At 40.4% G+C, this 17,459-nt stretch overlaps 1 non-coding gene across 1 annotated transcript; it reads right to left on the bottom strand.

The window, feature by feature from the left end:
• Positions 1-7,132: 7,132 nt before the first annotated feature.
• Positions 7,133-7,241, bottom strand: LOC120106810 (small nucleolar RNA R71). The gene has a single exon (XR_005508832.3). It is a non-coding gene; the product is annotated as a small nucleolar RNA R71 (small nucleolar RNA).
• Between the last annotated feature and the right edge of the window lie 10,218 nt (positions 7,242-17,459).

Here is a 17,459-nt window from a genome sequence, read left to right on the forward strand (position 1 = left end):
ATTCGATGCATACCTATCTGAAACCTTCATATTTTTCAAAACCGTTAGAAAAAGATATTTCTCTTGAGTAGACATTGTGTAACATGCAGGAGGTATAAAATATTTATCATTGGTTGTTCTTTCGGATGAAGCTCTTGTCTTATGGCCATGTCTTTCAATTAAGACGTGCTTTCAAATTGTCTTTGGTCTTTTCTTCAAGATTTAACATTGTTCCAATCAAGTTCTCACAAACATTCTTTTCTATATGCATGACATCAAGATTATATCGAAAAAGATTATACTCTCAATAAGGTAAATAAAAAAAAATGCTCCTTTTTTCATAACTGCTTCTGTGTAAATACCGAGTTAGTGCCATCATCATTTTCCTATCCACAAACGTTGTCATCATTCTCGAAGTTGTCAGCGTCCTCAAAAACCTGTGTCATTGAGCTGCCGACATCCCCCCTTCCCCGCTTCTTTGAACTGTTGGATACCTTACAGGGTATATAGTTAGTGCCATGAGTTTGTTTAAGAACTTCAGTTCCAATTGTGGAATAGGGGCATATCGTAACCCTATGGTACCATCAAACTGATTATTCTGATGTCGAAATAGATAGTTTGCTTCTAACCATCGACGATGACCGATATAACAGAACTTTCCTCTATGTTTTAACCAATATGAATGAGTTGAATCTCCACAAGAAAGGCATGCAATACGCCCCTTAGTGCTCCAACCGGATAAATTAGCATATCCAGAAAAATCATTGATTGTCCAGATAAGAGCTGCACGCAATTTGAATGTTCAGCTAGTGAAAGTATCAAATGCATCAATACCCTGCCATAACCTTTTCAATTCATCTATTAGAGGCTGAAGAAAAATATCTATATCATTACCTGGGCTCTTATCATTGGGAATAACCATTGATAGAATGAGTGAAGACTGTTTTATACACATCCATGGTGGCAAATTATATGAAACCAAAATAACTAGCCAAGTACTATATGTAGAACTCATCGTTCGAGATGGATTACATCCATCAGTAGCCAAACCCAGCCTAACATTGCGAACATCAGAAGCAAATTCGTGATGCCTATCATCAAACGCTTTCCATGCTAAACTATTCGCTAGATGTCTTAACATTCCATCCCTTATACGGCCTTCATAATGCTATCTCATTAAGAAAGCTTTCTTTGATGATGCATACATCCTTTTTAATCTAGGTATGAGAGGAAAATACTTCAAAACTTTAACCGAAATTCTTTTAGACACTTCATTTGACAAATCATGCTTGTCTTCATTTTGTTTTTCCATTATGAAGATCCACATGTTCGGTACGAATCTTCATTAATATTTTCACCACGGTATAAAATACAGTCATTTGGACAACTGTGTATCTTTTCATATCCAAGATTCAAGTCTTTTACTAGTTTTTTGGCTTCATAAGAAGATGACGGCAAAATAACACCTTCTGAAAATGCATCTTTTAATAATTGAAGAAGCATAGTAAAAGACTTGCCAGACCATCCATTCAAATATTTCAAATGGAATAAATGCACCATAAAAGAAATCTTCGTAAAAGTTTTACAATCCGAATATAGTTATTTATCATAATCTTTCAGCAAGTTATAATACCGAGTTGTGTTATCTTCAGAGTCTATAGGTTCCTCAACATGTATAGATTCAGTAACGGTATGCTCATCACCTATTGGAGCTCCTTCTTGCTCTTCACTGAAATTTGTTAAATTTCTAATATTATGTTCAAGAGCATCTCTGAGTAAGCTCCTCATATCATCTTCTACAACAGAATTTCTGTCCGTGTTACTAGATCCAATACTAGCAGTGTGTTCCATAATTAAGGGTTGGTTAGATGAAGACGACAATTTAGACTCTCCATGAAATATCCATTATGTATAACCCTTCAGAAAACCATTCCATACCAAATATTCTTCAATAGTTTTTGGAGCCATAGCAAAACAATTTACACATTTTTGACATGGACAAAAAAATATTTCCATTCATTTCAGATTTCTCAGAAGCAAACTTAACGAAATTCTAAACTCCATTCAAATATTCGGCACTGGATCTCGACTTATTTATCCAACTGTTGTCCATTCTATTAAAATACTGATTGAACTGCAACTAATATAAAAAATAATAAACAAAATTAGGGTATGAATCACTAATATAAGCTCATGGATCTACAGGGTGGCTTTTCAAAATTAAACTCTAATTAATATACGACTGGTTGGTTTTGCTGCCTAGGGCCCTAAAGCTAGTAGGCTCTTATGGATTGGAGCTGCGCAAGCATATAGCCAAGACTTCCTAGGCCCCTTTATAGCAACCTTTGACAACATTCAAGAGTACTAAATTATGAAAAGTACCCTTCACTTTTTAAAATTCTTCTCAAACACTTCGAGGGAGGTAGATTTAGGGCACAGACAAACAAGTGAAGAAGCCCTAGATCCACTAGTTCAGTCAACCAGATCACACAGACATGCAAGGAGTTCAAATGTCCATTTTTATTAGCTTTAAGCAAGAGAGAAACAAAAAGTTATGAAATAAATTCTTCTCAAACACTTCAAGGGAGGTAGATTTAGGGCACAGACAAACATGTGAAGAAGCCCTAGATCTACTAGTTCAGTCAATCAGATCACACAGACATGCAAGGAGTTCAAATGTCCATTTTTAAAAGGCATGGAATCGAAGTGTTTGAGAAGAACTTTTCTCATAACTTCTTTGTTATTCGAAAAGAACTTATTTTTGGTTTGTCTAAATTATCATTTGAAAAAAATAAAAGTTGCTCTGCATGTCAACTAGGAAAACAGACCGGAGCTTCTTTTAAATCTAAAAATGTTGCCTCCACAAATAGACCTTTAGAGCTTCTGCATATAGACTTATTTGGACCAACTAGAACTGCAAGTTTAGGTGGAAAACTTTATGGCTTTGTTATTGTGGATGATTTTTCTAGATACACATGGGTTTTATTTTTGTAAATACACATGGATTTTATTTTTGGCACACAAAAATGAAGCATTTTCAGCTTTTACTAAACTGTATAAAAAGATTTCAAATGAACATGGACTGCAGACCATCAAAATTAGAAGTGATCATGGAACTGAATTTAAAAATCAAGACTTTGAAAATTTCTGCACTGAAAATGGTATTGATCATAACTTTTCTGCACCAAGAACACCACAACAAAATTAAGTTGTAGAGAGAAAGAATAGAACTCTTATTGAAATGGCTAGGATAATTTTATGTGAAAGTAACTTACCTAAGTATTTTTGGGCTGAAGCTATAAACATAGCCTATCATGTTCTTAACAGAGTTACTATTAGGTCTATTCTAAAGAAAACTCCTTATGAAATTTTGAAAAATAAGAAACCAAATCTTTCATACTTTCATGTTTTTGGTTGCAATTATTTTGTTCTAAATAATGGTAAGGATAACTTGGAAAAGTTTAATTCCACATCAGATGAAGCTATTTTTGTTGGATATTCTTCATCAAGCAAAGCATATAGAATATTCAATAAGAGAACTATAATCGTAGAAGAGTCAATACATGTTATCTTTGATGAATCTAATGACCCTTCTTTAAGGAAGAATGATGAGAGCACAAAAGTGCGATCTAAGTACTCAACAAACAAATCAAAGAGTTAACCCTAAAAAATATTTCTGCATCTGAAAATTCAAAATATGATGAAAGTCAAGGAGAAGAATGATGAGAGTACAAAAGTGCGATCTAAGTACCAATTAACTTAGCCTAATGCTAACAAAATAATGATAAATAATAGGTGTTAACATTTGGATGATTAAATATTTTATCCTTAGCACTTATTATAATTTTTATATAAATTCATCTAAAAAGAATGCATCTTCCCAACTGCAGGACAGAGTTCATGACTCTTCTTCCGCGCACCCGAGCGACTTTCCATATTCCGTGATGCAACTCAAGCTCCCAGCCATCTGCAGTTAATTGACTTTGTGATTCCAAATCAGCATCATTCCAAGCGTCCAACCGTGATCTACACCGTCCACGTCCCAGCGCGTCATCTGAATCCCAAGCCCAGCGTCCGTCTTCTCCACGTGCGAAGCATCCCGTGAAGCCTCCCAGCGCCCACGTGGAAGAGATCGCGATCCATCCATCTCTTCCGGATTAGCAAACAATCAGCCATCTATGAACACATCCAGGATTCTAGCATCCCCACGATCTTTCGTTTCCGAGCCTCAAATCCATTCCTCCATCTCCGTTCATCAGCGTGCAACCCCTTATCCCACGCGTCTGCCCGCCTCTTTCGCCCGTCCAATGTGCGTTTCAGCTTCCTCCAGCCATGATCAACTCAAGCGTCCCCAGCCGTTCGCGATCATCCCCATTCCATGAGCCCAATCCTCTCCGTGAATCAAGCATCCTGTGCCATCCTCTTCTTCCGTTTGCTCCCAGCTCTTCTCTGCAATCAAATCTTCAGCTTCTGGATCAAGCAACTCAGCCGCAAGCATCCCGAGCCTCACGGATCGGTTTCCACCCACGGAGAAATTCCCCTGTTCCAAGATCACCGCCCAGCCGTCCGCCTCCTCCATCGCGTCCGTTCTCAGCGCCGGATCCGGCCGAGATCAGCTCCAATGCTTCAGCCTCATGCGCCCAAGATCCACCCGTTTGCCTCTAATGCATTGATCTCCAGCGCATTCCGAAGATCTATGGAGGGAGAGAGTTGATTATAAGAGGTAGTCGGCTGAGAGGGGGGAGGGTTATCCTTCATTCCCACACAAAAATGGGGGATCCCTCATTCGGAAAAATAGAGGTGCCGGGCTGCTGCAGTGGAAGAAAACAAGAAAGAAGAAGAGAAAGGGAAACAGGGGATGCCCTGTTTTCGAAAATAAAAAGAAGAAAAAAATAAAGAGTGAGAAAGGGAGGGATGTTGATGTTTGTAATGGTTTGCTAATTCCGTTGGCAAAGGGTGATGGATGAATCCTTGTCATGTTGCTTTCATCAAGTATACTCTAAACTTTTATTCTAATTGTTTTATATCCATTGGTATGTTTTGAATTCTTGAATATTTATTTATTAGATAGATCTTTTATGGTTTATATATATATTGATGCATGGATTGTTTCGATATTTGATTTGTCGTAGACGTAACCGGCACGATAAATACTTAGATGTTGAATTCATGTTTTCAGATTGTATACTCTATGATTAGAACTACTCTATCATATTAATCTTTAATCAAGAATCGTCGAGTTTATTTATTGAAAGTAATATTGTCAAGGAGGATTCTGGATCCCTAGCCTTCTCTATATTCTTGAACTTTATTTAATTATCTATTAATCCTCTGCTTTTAACTTTTGAAAATTAACTGAAAATTACATCTAAAAATTATGCTAATAACCCATAGATCGTTCCCTGAGGAATCGACCTCGGACTTCCGAGTTATACTACTTGTGCGATTCTCCTGCACTTGGAAAAGCAATTTTTCGAAAGCACCAAATTTTTGGCGCCGTTGTCGGGGGACGGCTGATTTATTAGTATAATTTTAGATTTAATTTTTACCTTAGTAGTTAGTATTATTCTTTTGAAAAAAAAAATTAAATTACATCTTTACTACTATTTTTAATTCCCTGCATAGTTTGCATCAAACTCTGATATCATAGAAAGTAGCTGTCTGATTGGACGCAAATTTGGTCAGCTGGTGCAAGACATATTTTTCAATAATCGGAACAGTCTGATTGACATTCTGAGACTTTTAAGACCATTAGATTGATACGAAACCTTGCTGCTTTCTGTTTTGAATTTTCTGCATTTAATTTTTTAGAATCAGAATTTTATTGTTATCGTATCTCATTAACCCTTGTTGCTAATTGAAAATTTAAGAAAAAAAACTTTAAGAAAAGATCAAGGGTGATTATTCAAAAATAAAAAAAGAGAAAAAAACCTAAAATTTCAAATTTCAAATTTCAAATTTCAAACTTCAACTCATAAAATTTTTTTTAAAAAATAAATAATTTGCTTGATCACCTATTCAATGAAATTTAATGTCATGTCATAAAATATTAAAAAAAAAATCTCTTGATTGTTGCATATAGTATAAGGCATCAGCATAAAATATTCTAAGGGCTGAACCCATTTAATAAGATAAGGTCGGAATTTCATCACTCGTCCTTAGCCCAAAAATCACCTCAGTGCATAAATATCCTAAGCTTAACTAAAATCAACTAGACGTTGGCCCCTAGGGACATTCGAGCTCAATAGGACGAAGACCACCGAAAGTTGCACCAATTTTGCTCTGTGGCTTAGTTGATGTCTAGGCAAGCTTTGTCCCTATAAGGGAGACAGTTCATCTGTTCGAGGCAAGTGGGTTTTAAGTGGGACCTTTGCGAACGCATCGTGACCCCTCCACTTACCTGGTCAACTTGGTTCATTAGACCGGATTGGAAGCTTAGGTGCCCTCTTCAAACCAGTTAGGAGCTGTCTAGAAATTTAAGAAAAACATTAAAAATTGAGGTGTAATGTTTTGTTGCATGTTTGATTGTGAATAAGATTTTTGTTTTAGGATGTCGTTTTAGGGTATCTTTAGTTGGTACTTATATTTATTTATTTATTTTTTTTTAAAAAAAAAGAGAGGAAAATATTTTGCATGCTAAAGTGGAATAGGGATGACACCGATCGATTAAGTCGTACAACTTTAGATCATCCCTTAGGACATACCCCTGAAATTCCTTCGCAGTATCTCACACCTTGTGAAATGGCTGATTTAAATGAAGATGCGGGGAGTCACCACAATTGAGAACGAGAACCCCATGTTATGACTCTAAGACAATACCTACAACCAGCTAGGACTAGTCAGCCTTCATGCATAATTTTTCCTGATAATGTAGGACATTTTGACATCAAACCCGGGGTAATTCAATTACTGCCCAAGTTCCACGGGTTAGAGTCCGAGAGTCCGTATCTTCATTTAAAGGATTTTGAAGAATTGAGCATTATATTTAGAGTGCCAAACGTCACCGAGGATGTCCTCAAGTTGACATTGTTTCCTTTCTCTCTAAAGGATAAGGCCAAAACATGGCTAAACTCTCTGCGACCTAGATCAATAAGAAATTGGCAAGATATGCAGAGAGAATTTTTAAAGAAGTTCTTCCCCACACAAAAGACCAACTTTTTGAAAAGACATATGAGCAATTTCCAACAAAAAGATAATGAAACATTTTATGAATGTTGGGAAAGATTTAAAGACCTTCTTCTCTCATGCCCTCATCACGGATTCGAAACTTGGAGAACCATTAGCTTCTTTTATGAAGGTTTATCTCCACAGTTGAAACAGTTTGTAGAGACCATGTGCAATGGTAGATTTTTAGAAAAACAACCTGATGAGGCATGGGAGTATTTGGATTCTCTTGCTGAGACTACCCAACTTTGGGATAACGGGGATAGAAACAACAAGTCTTTGCCTAAGCCTACTAGCTCTGTACGGGGAGAACTTTACAACCTCAGAACTGAGGATGATCTTCATACTAAAATGGCAGCCCTCACTAGGAAGGTAGAAGAAATTGAGTTTAGGAAGGTTGAGCCTGTCAAGACTATAGAGCTTAGAAACGAGTGTTGTGGTATCTGCGATATGTCGGGTCATACTACTACAGATTGCCCTACCATACTGGCATTCAAGGAAGTCTTGCACGATCAAGCAAATGCTATAAACTCCTACCAAAAGCCTTATAACGATCCATACTCGAATACCTATAATCCTGGTTGGAAGAATCATCCAAATTTTAGGTGGAGAAATGATCATCCTCAACAGTCACACCATTCAGCTCCTCCACCTGCACATCCTACTTTTGCATCACCACCCTCTCAGAAGCCGAATATTGAGGATACCTTGCAATCTATACAAACTTTTCTACAAGGTCAAGCTAATATCAATGCTCAAAATACTCAAAATTTTGAAGATATAAGGAACCAATTGTCAATATTGACTACCGTCCTAAGTACCCAAGAGAAGGGTAAGCTTCCAGCTCAACCCAAACCTAATCCACAAGTGCACGGTAGTAATAATACGGCTCCTTCTAGTTCGCATACAGAACATGCAAAGAGCATCATGACTTTGCGTAACGGAAAAGTCATTAATCAGACCGTCCCATTGAGACCGCAGGTCACTTCTAATTCTGATGCTCCCAAAGCCGATGAAAGGGACAAAGAAGAAGTTGAGGTCCCAACTTCTACCGAGAAAGTTAAATATCCTTTTCCTCCACCTTTTCCACAACGGTTAAAGCCGTTGCAAAAGCTCGAACCTAATTCTGAAATTCTTGAGCTTTTTAAGCAAGTAAAGATCAACATACCTCTTCTTGATGCAATCAAACAAGTACCCTCATATGCCAAATTTTTGAAGGACTTGTGTACTGTCAAACGCTGATTAAATGTTAAGAAGAAGGCATTTTTAACTGAAAATGTGAGTGCTATTTTGCAGCACAACATTCTCCCTAAATATAAGGATCCAGGTTGCCCAACCATCTCATGCATCATAGGCAACTTTAGGATAGAGCAAGCATTGTTAGATTTAGGGGTAAGTGTGAATTTATTGCCATATTCTGTATATGAGCAACTTGGTCTAGGTGAATTGAAGCCAACTTCCGTCACTTTGCAATTAGCTGACAGATCAGTTAAAATTCCGAGGGGGATTATCGAGGATGTATTGGTCCAAGTAGACAAGTTCTATTTTCCTATCGATTTTATCGTATTGGACACACATCCAGCTTCGAACTCACAGTCTCAGATTCCGGTCATTTTAGGACGTCCATTCCTTGCAACTTCTAATGCATTGATTAATTGTAGGAATGGCGTCATGAAGCTTTCTTTTGGTAACATGACCCTGGAACTTAACATTTTTAATGTTTGCAAGCAACCCAATGATCACGAAGAGAATAAGGAGGTTGATTGGGTTGAAACCATCGCGGAGGAATATTTGTTAGCTGAAGCATTTAACGATCCATCCGGCGATAGTTTAATTGATTGGTGCTCTAATGGCACCAATGAAGAGGATTTGTTGGTCAAACCTAGTATGAATTTTTCGAACGCCATGATGATCAATGGGTGGAGACCAAAAGTAGAAAAATTTGAATAGTTGCCACCTCGAGAAGCAAAGATAGTACCATCCCATGAGCAAGTGCCTAAGCTCGAGTTAAAACCTTTACTGAAGGAACTTAAGTATGCATTTCTTGGACTCGAGGACACTTTTCCTGTAATCATCTCGTCTGAACTTGATCATACCCAGGAAAGAAAATTAGTTGGTGATCTAAAGAATCATAAAGAAGCTTTAGGGTGGTCCATTGCCGACTTGAAGGGAATTAGTCCCTTAATTTGCACGCACCGGATATATTTGGAAGACAATGCCAAAATCACAAGGCAAATGCAACGAAGGTTAAATCCTACAATGAGAGATGTGGTTATGGCAGAAGTCCTCAAGTTGCTTGGCGTGGGTATTATTTATCCAATTTTCGATAGCAAGTGGGTAAGCCCGACTCAAGTCGTTCCTAAGAAGTCGGGTTTGACGGTGGTAGAAAATAAACAAGGTGAACTAGTTCCAACTCGTGTCCCGACGAGTTGGCGCATGTATGTTGACTACCGAAAGCTGAATTTGGCCACACTAAAGGATCACTTTCCTCTACCCTTCCTAGACCAAGTGTTGGAGAGAGTTGCAGGGCATGATTTCTATTGTTTTCTCAATGGCTATTCGGAATATTATCAAATTGAAATCTCACCAGAAGATCAAGAGAAGACTACTTTCACTTGTCCTTTTGGCACATTTGCTTTTCGACGAATGCCATTCGGGTTGTGTAATGCACCTGCAACATTCCAAAGATGCATGCTCGGCATCTTTGAAGATATGAACGAGAAGTTTTTGGAAGTGTTCATGGATGACTTCTCCATTTTTGGTGACTCATTTGATGATTGCTTGTCACATTTACAAGCAGTCTTAGCTCGATGTATAGAAAAGAATTTGATATTGAATTGGAAGAAGTGCCACTTCATGGTACCAAAGGGAATTGTCCTAGGACATATTGTTTCATCGAAGGGCATGGAAGTAGATAGGGCTAAGATCGATTTAATTGCTAAGCTACCTGCACCCAAGACGGTTAGAGATGTTAGATCATTTTTGGGTCACGCCGGATTTTATAGGAGGTTCATCAAGGACTTTAGTGTCATAGCTCGACCATTCTGTAACCTCCTATCCCTTGATACACCGTTCAATTGGACTGAAACCTATCGGGAGGCATTCGAAAAGTTGAAGTCTATGCTTAGCACTGCACCCATCGTGCAGCCACCTGATTGGTTATTACCTTTTGAGATCATGTGCGATGCTAGTGACTATGCGATAGGAGCTATCCTAGGACAACGCAAGGATAATAAGCCATATGTTATTTACTATGCAAGCAAAATCTTAAACGATGCTCAAATGGATTACACCACCACCGAGAAGGAATTGCTTGCAGTAGTATTTGCCTTAGATAAATTTCGCTCTTATATCCTTGGTGCTCCTATTATTAACTTCACGGACCATGCAGCACTAAAATATTTGTTGGATAAGAAAGAGGCCAAACCACGCTTAATACGATGGATACTTCTACTTCAAGAATTTGACATCACTATCAAAGATAAAAAGGGAGTAGAAAATGTGGTTGCTGACCATTTATCACGATTAGTTTTTAATGATTCGGTACCACAGTTTCCCATCAAGGACTCATTCCCCGAAGAGCGGTTGTTTGCACTTTCTACTATGCCATGGTATGCTGATATTGTAAACTTTCTTGTCACGAACCGAATTCCGGAGCATTGGGGATCGATAGATAGAAAAATTTTTCTGCGCGAAGTAAGGAATTATTATTATGACGAACCCTATTTGTTTAAATATTGCAATGACCAAATTTTTAGACGATGCATACCGGATCATGATATACAAAGCGTACTTTCTTTCTACCACACTGATGCTTGCGGTGGACACTTTGCCTCTAAGAAAACTATTGCAAAGGTCTTGCAATGTGGTTTCTATTGGCCTATTATGTTCAAAGATGCCCACGAGTTCTGTAGGACATGTGATCCATGTCAACGTATTGGAAGTCTAACTCATAGGCAAACGATGCCTCTTCAACCCATTACTATTATCGAAATTTTCGATTGTTGGGGCATCGATTTTATGGGCCCATTCCCACCGTCTTTTGGATATGAATACATTTTAGTTGGTGTCGAGTATGTGTCCAAATGGATAGAAGCTGTCGCTTGTAGGACCAATGATCACAAACCTGTCCTGAAGTTTTTAAAAGAAAATATTTTTTCACGATTTGGGATGCCTAAGGTTATAATTAGTGACGGTGGAAAACACTTTTGTAATAAGCCTTTCGAGACCTTATTGAAAAAGTATGGTGTCACCCATAGAGTTGCTACTCCATATCATCCGCAAACTAGTGGCCAGGTAGAGTTAGCCAATAGAGAGATCAAGCGTATTTTAGAGAAAACGGTGAACCCATCACGAAAAGATTGATCCTTGAAACTATTAGATGCATTATGGGCTTATCGTACTGCATACAAAACCATTCTTGGCATGTCTTCCTACCGGCTAGTCTACGGAAAAGCATGTCATCTGCCTGTAGAAATAGAGCATAAATCGTATTGGGCAATTAGAAAATTGAATTTTGATTTACGTAATGCCGGTCTAGATAGAAACTTGCAATTGAACGAGCTTAACGAGATTCACAGAGATGCTTATGATAATGCTAAGATTTGTAAAGAACGAATGAAGATCTTACATGATAAATCAATTTTGAAAAAAACTTTTAAACCTTTGCAAAAAGTCCTTTTATACGACTCCTGCTTACATCTATTTCCTGGTAAGTTGCGATCAAGATGGACAGGTCCTTACATTATAAAAACTGTTTTTCCATATGGGGCGATTGAAATTGAGAATCTACGAGATGGTACGATTTTTAAGGTGAATGGACACAGGTTAAAATCTTTTCTTGAGAATTTTGCAGATGAAGAGGACTCCTTTTTCTTGGGAAAACCTTCTTATGACTAAGCATGACGGCAAAGGAATGTGTATATTAATTTTTCTTTTATTTCTAGTTTTCTTCTTATTTTGTAGGTTTTATTTTCTAGATATCAACAGCTCAAGGTATTCCTCTTCTCTCCAATATTATTTTCTCTACTATCTCTCATATATAGTTTTCTTGTATCTATTACATTGAGGACAATGCAATGTTTAAGTTGGGGGGAGGAAAATATTTTGATTTAAAAAAAAAACTCATTTTTGCATTTGATTTATTCCATTACTTTCTTTTCTAAGCAAATGCACAAATATTTTCATATTGAGTTTGTGCAACTATTAAGGCAAGGAACACATGCATATTATGACTGATCAGATACTTATTATTAGATCCCCGTACATGTACTTAATGATTATAGGAAGGCCTCAGGAGTTCACATTTGTTTAATGCATTTTTATTAAGCCGTATCTGTAAAAAAAGTATGATTATCCTTGTCCGTACTATAAGGTTCATGATTTGGTTTTCATATAAAGATAGAGGTTGAATACCCCGGCTAGATCACCCAAGTGTCTTATGTTCCGACCTTGATTGACCTTTTTTCACGATGCAGTCACATTATATGGTTCAGTTTACCTTCTCTTTTTATTTCTGCATCTGAAAATTCAAAATATGATGAAAGTCAAGGAGAAGAATGATGAGAGCACAAAAGTACGATCTAAGTACCAATTAACTTAGCCTAATGCTAACAAAATAATGATAAATAATAGGTGTTAACATTTGGATGATTAAATATTTTATCCTTAGCATTTATTATAATTTTTATATAAATTCATCTAAAAAGAATGCATCTTCCCAACTGCAGGACAGAGTTCATGACTCTTCTTCCGCGCACCCGAGCGACTTCCCATATTCCGCGATGCAACTCAAGCTCCCAGCCATCTGCAGTTAATTGACTTTGTGATTCCAAATCAGCATCATTCCAAGCGTCCAACCGTGATCTACACCGTCCACGTCCCAGCGCGTCATCTGAATCCCAAGCCCAGCATCCGTCTTCTCCACGTGCGAAGCATCCCGTGAAGCCTCCCAGCGCCCACGTGGAAGAGATCGCGATCCATCCATCTCTTCCGGATTAGCAAACAATCAGCCATCTATGATCACATCCAGGATTCTAGCATCCCCACGATCTTCCGTTTCCGAGCCTCAAATCCATTCCTCCATCTCGGTTCTTCAGCGTGCAACCCCTTATCCCACGCGTCCGCCCGCCTCTTTCGCCCGTCCAATGTGCATTTCAGCTTCCTCCGGCCGTGATCAACTCAAGCGTCCCCAGCCATCCGCGATCATCCCTATTCCATGAGCCCAATCCTCTCCGTGAATCAAGCATCTGTTGGGGTATGTGGAGACCTTTGGTGATGAAGAGAATTGAAGGAGAATCAATTCTGCATAGTTCTGTCTGGCGGACTGTCAGAGTCGACTCGAGCTATAGTCGAGTCGACTCGAGGCCTGTCGAGTCGACCCGAGAGGAGAAAAGCCGCAAAAATCATGTTTCTGTCTGGACTGTCAGAGTCGGCTCGAGCTACAGTCGAGTCGACTCGAAGCATCGTCGAGTCGACTCGAGACACAGTCGAGTCGACTCGAGATCGCGCCAGTTAAACTGGAAATTGTCCAGACGTGCCAGAGTCGACTCGAACTTCAGCCGAGTCGACTCGGGCTCGCGGGAAATCATACGGATGAGTTCTCTTTTGGTGTTTTGTTGGCGTTTCGACGGCTATGATCATCTGAAGGTCTTGAGACTATATATAGGACTCATGAGAGCCCTAGGGTAAGAGAATTGGCCGTATATTTGAGAGAGACTCTTGTTTGTGAGGCTAGGGTTCTAGAGAAGAAGAGGATTGGGATCCTACTTCTTGTGCAAAGGGAATTCTGTGTGAATCTCTTGTAGATCGATCGCTTGTGATCGTTCGGGTGTGTGCTATCTCTGTAATCAGTTCATCCTAATTGAGATTTGGAGCGGTGGAGGATGTAGGCTATTTGTAGCCGAACCTCGTTACATCTTTGTGTTTGCTTTGCTATTTTCTTCCTTCTCCTTTCTTTGATCTTTGATAATCCGTTGCGGTGCTCAAGTGTTTTACCCTACTGATACCAGGGGTAATCTTTTGCCCTTCGTAGGCGGAGCGAAGAGGTGACCCTTGAGTCCGGTGTCGAGGGAGCGAGAGAGTGCTTATCCGTTTGTATCTCTCTTGCTTGTCCGACGTCGGGTGGCGGCGCCGGTGTGAGTGGGTTCCGGTGCGGGTCGCTGACAACTAGTGGTATCAGAGCTATTGGTTTTCTGCGATGGCGGATGAAGGAAAGGTGCAAATTGAGAAGTTCAATGGCACGAACTTCAGGTTTTGGAAGATGCAAATAGAGGATTACCTTTACCAGAAGGATCTCTATTTACCTCTTGGAGGTAGAGCAAAGAAACCAGAGAAGATGTCCGATGAAGACTGGGAGGTCCTCGATCGGAAGACGCTCGGCACCATTAGATTGTCACTTGCATCCCAAGTGGCATTCAACATCAAAAACGAGAAGACGACGATGGAGTTGATGGCAACATTGTCGCGGATGTACGAGAAATCCTCAGCATCAAACAAGGTATTTCTCATGAAGAGGTTGTTTAATCTTCGTATGAAAAATGGCGGCAGCATAGCTGAATACCTCAACGAATTCAATGGACTCACGGCCCAGTTGGAGTCAGTGGAGATTAGTTTTGACGATGAGATTCGGGCATTGCTAATCCTCTCCGGATTGCCTGATAGCTGGGAGGGCCTGGTGATGGCGGTGAGCAACTCTTCGGCGACGGGGAAGTTGATCTTTGATGGCGTTGTGGGAGTGCTTCTAAGTGAAGAAGCAAGAAGGAAATTTTCTGGAGCTACAGAGTCGTCTGGAAGTGTACTAAACACCTCTGACCGGGGAAGATAAAAGAAGGACGGTCGATTTCGAAGCGACTCGAAGTCGAGATCCAGCAGGTCTCGAGCACCTCAGAACAAGAGAGTGAAGTGCTGGAACTGCGGGAAGACGGGGCACTTTAGGAGGGACTGCAAATCTCCTAAAGGGAAGCAAGGCGATCACACCGAAGGAGTCAGCAAGGATCTGGCAAATCTTGCTGAAGACGGTGATATGGATACCCTCGTTCTATCTTTATCTACCTGTGACGAGTCTTGGGTGATAGACTCGGGCGCGTCTTTCCATGCTACATCCCAACGGAAGCTTCTTGGAGGATATGAGAAGGGAGACTTCGGCAAAGTCTACCTAGGGGATGGAGAGCCTTGCACCATACAAGGAAGGGGAAGCGCGGAAGTGAAGTTGATTTCTGGATCTTCACTTGAGCTTGAGGACGTACGGCACGTGCCTCAACTGCAGAGGAATCTGATTTCTGTTGGACAGTTGGCGAGCCAGGGGTACAAGACTATTTTCACAGCTGATCAGTGGAAGATATCCAGGGGCTCGTTGACGGTGGCTAGTGGCAAGAAGGTTGGGACACTTTATGTCGCCAACGGCACGGAGAACTCTATTGGAGTTGCTGCAGCAGATGTGGACGCCAAGTTATGGCATTGTAGACTTGGGCACATGAGTTATCAGGGACTGGAGGTGATGCACCAGTTGGGAAAGCTGCAGGGTCTCAGGAGTGTTGAGATGGACTTCTGTGAGGATTGTGTTCTCGGAAAGCAGAAGCGTGTTTCATTCAACAAAGAAGGTAAACCTCGGAAGCAAGAAAAGCTAGATCTCGTGCACACGGACGTGTGGGGGCCTGCACCAGTTTCTTCCATTGGTGGATCTCAGTACTATGTTACTTTTATTGATGATGCTACCAGGAAGCTTTGGGTGTTCTTCTTGAAGCACAAGCCAGAGGTATTTGGGGTCTTCAGGAGATGGCAGGCGATGGTAGAATTCGAGACAGGAAGGAGGTTGAAATGCCTGAGATCGGACAACGGTGGTGAGTATTGTAGCAGGGAGTTTGAGGACTACTGTGCAGATGCTGGGATCGTCAGGCAGAGGACAGTTCCAGGGACACCACAACAAAATGGAGTTGCTGAAAGGATGAACAGAACAATTAATGATCGTGCCAGGAGCATGAGGATACATGCTGGATTGCCATAGCAGTTTTGGGCGGAAGCAGTTAACACTGCTGCCTACTTGATCAACAGAGGGCCATCAAAGAAACTTGAATTTGGGATTCCTGAGGAAGCATGGACAGCGAAGAATATTGATTTGGCGCACTTACGAGTATTCGGTTGTACCAGTTATGTCCATGTTGATTCCAGTGAAAGAAGCAAACTAGACGCCAAATCAAAGAAGTGCATTTTCGTTGGATACGGAGGTCAACTGTTTGGGTACCGGCTGTGGGATCCCGAACACAGGAAGATCATTCGTAGTAATGATGTGGTATTCAATGAGAAAATGCAACAGAGCTATGAATCTGAAACAAAACCTGTTGAGCCGTGTTTTGTGGATCCTGAAGAGGAGTCTGCAAATTCTGATCAGAAGACTCAGTCAGAGCAAGAACCTGAAGCATTGGCACCCCCTCCACAACTAAGAAGGTCCACTCGTAGTACTCATGGGAAGCCTCCTCAAAGTTATGATGGGACTCTTAGTTATTTGCTGCTCACAGATAATGGCGAACCTGAATGCTTTACGGAAGCATTGGAGGTTGATAACAGGAAGGAGTGGGAGTTGGCCATGGATGATGAGATGAAGTCATTGGAGCAGAATCAAATATGGGATTTGGTGGATCTGCCTAAGGGGAAGAAAGCACTGTCAAACAAATGGGTTTACAGGCTGAAGGAAGAGCAGGATGGGAAGAAGCGGTACAAGGCCAGACTGGTTGTAAAAGGATTTCAGTAGAGAGCAGGTATCGACTTCACAGAGATTTTTTCTCCTGTAGTCAAGATGAGTTCTATTCGAGCGGTGCTGAGCATGGTGGCAGTAGAGGATCTTCACTTAGAGCAGCTTGATGTGAAGACGGCCTTTCTCCACGGAGATCTCGATGAGGAGATATATATGCAACAGCCGGAGGGATACATTGCAGCTGGCACGGGTGACTTAGTCTGCAAATTAAAGAAAAGCCTCTATGGTTTGAAACAGGCACCCAGACAATGGTATCTCAAGTTCGATAGTTACATGCTTGAGATAGGATACAGAAGATGTCAGGAGGATCACTGTTGCTACTTCCGGGACTTCGGTACATCTTACATTATTTTGCTATTGTATGTTGATGACATGTTAGTTGCAGGAGCTAGCATGCATGAGATTGCAAAATTAAAGCTGAAGCTGTCAAGAAAATTTGCAATGAAGGATCTAGGAGCAGCGAAACAGATCCTTGGGATGCGGATCAGCAGAGATAGGTCTAAACATATCCTCAGACTATCTCAGGCGGAGTACATCAGCCGAGTACTCAGGAGATTCTGCATGG

This window comes from Phoenix dactylifera, chromosome 13, assembly GCF_051530095.1.
Source record: "Phoenix dactylifera cultivar Ajwa chromosome 13, Ajwa_hap1_PhDact_Kaust_v1.1, whole genome shotgun sequence".
NCBI lineage: Eukaryota > Viridiplantae > Streptophyta > Magnoliopsida > Arecales > Arecaceae > Phoenix > Phoenix dactylifera.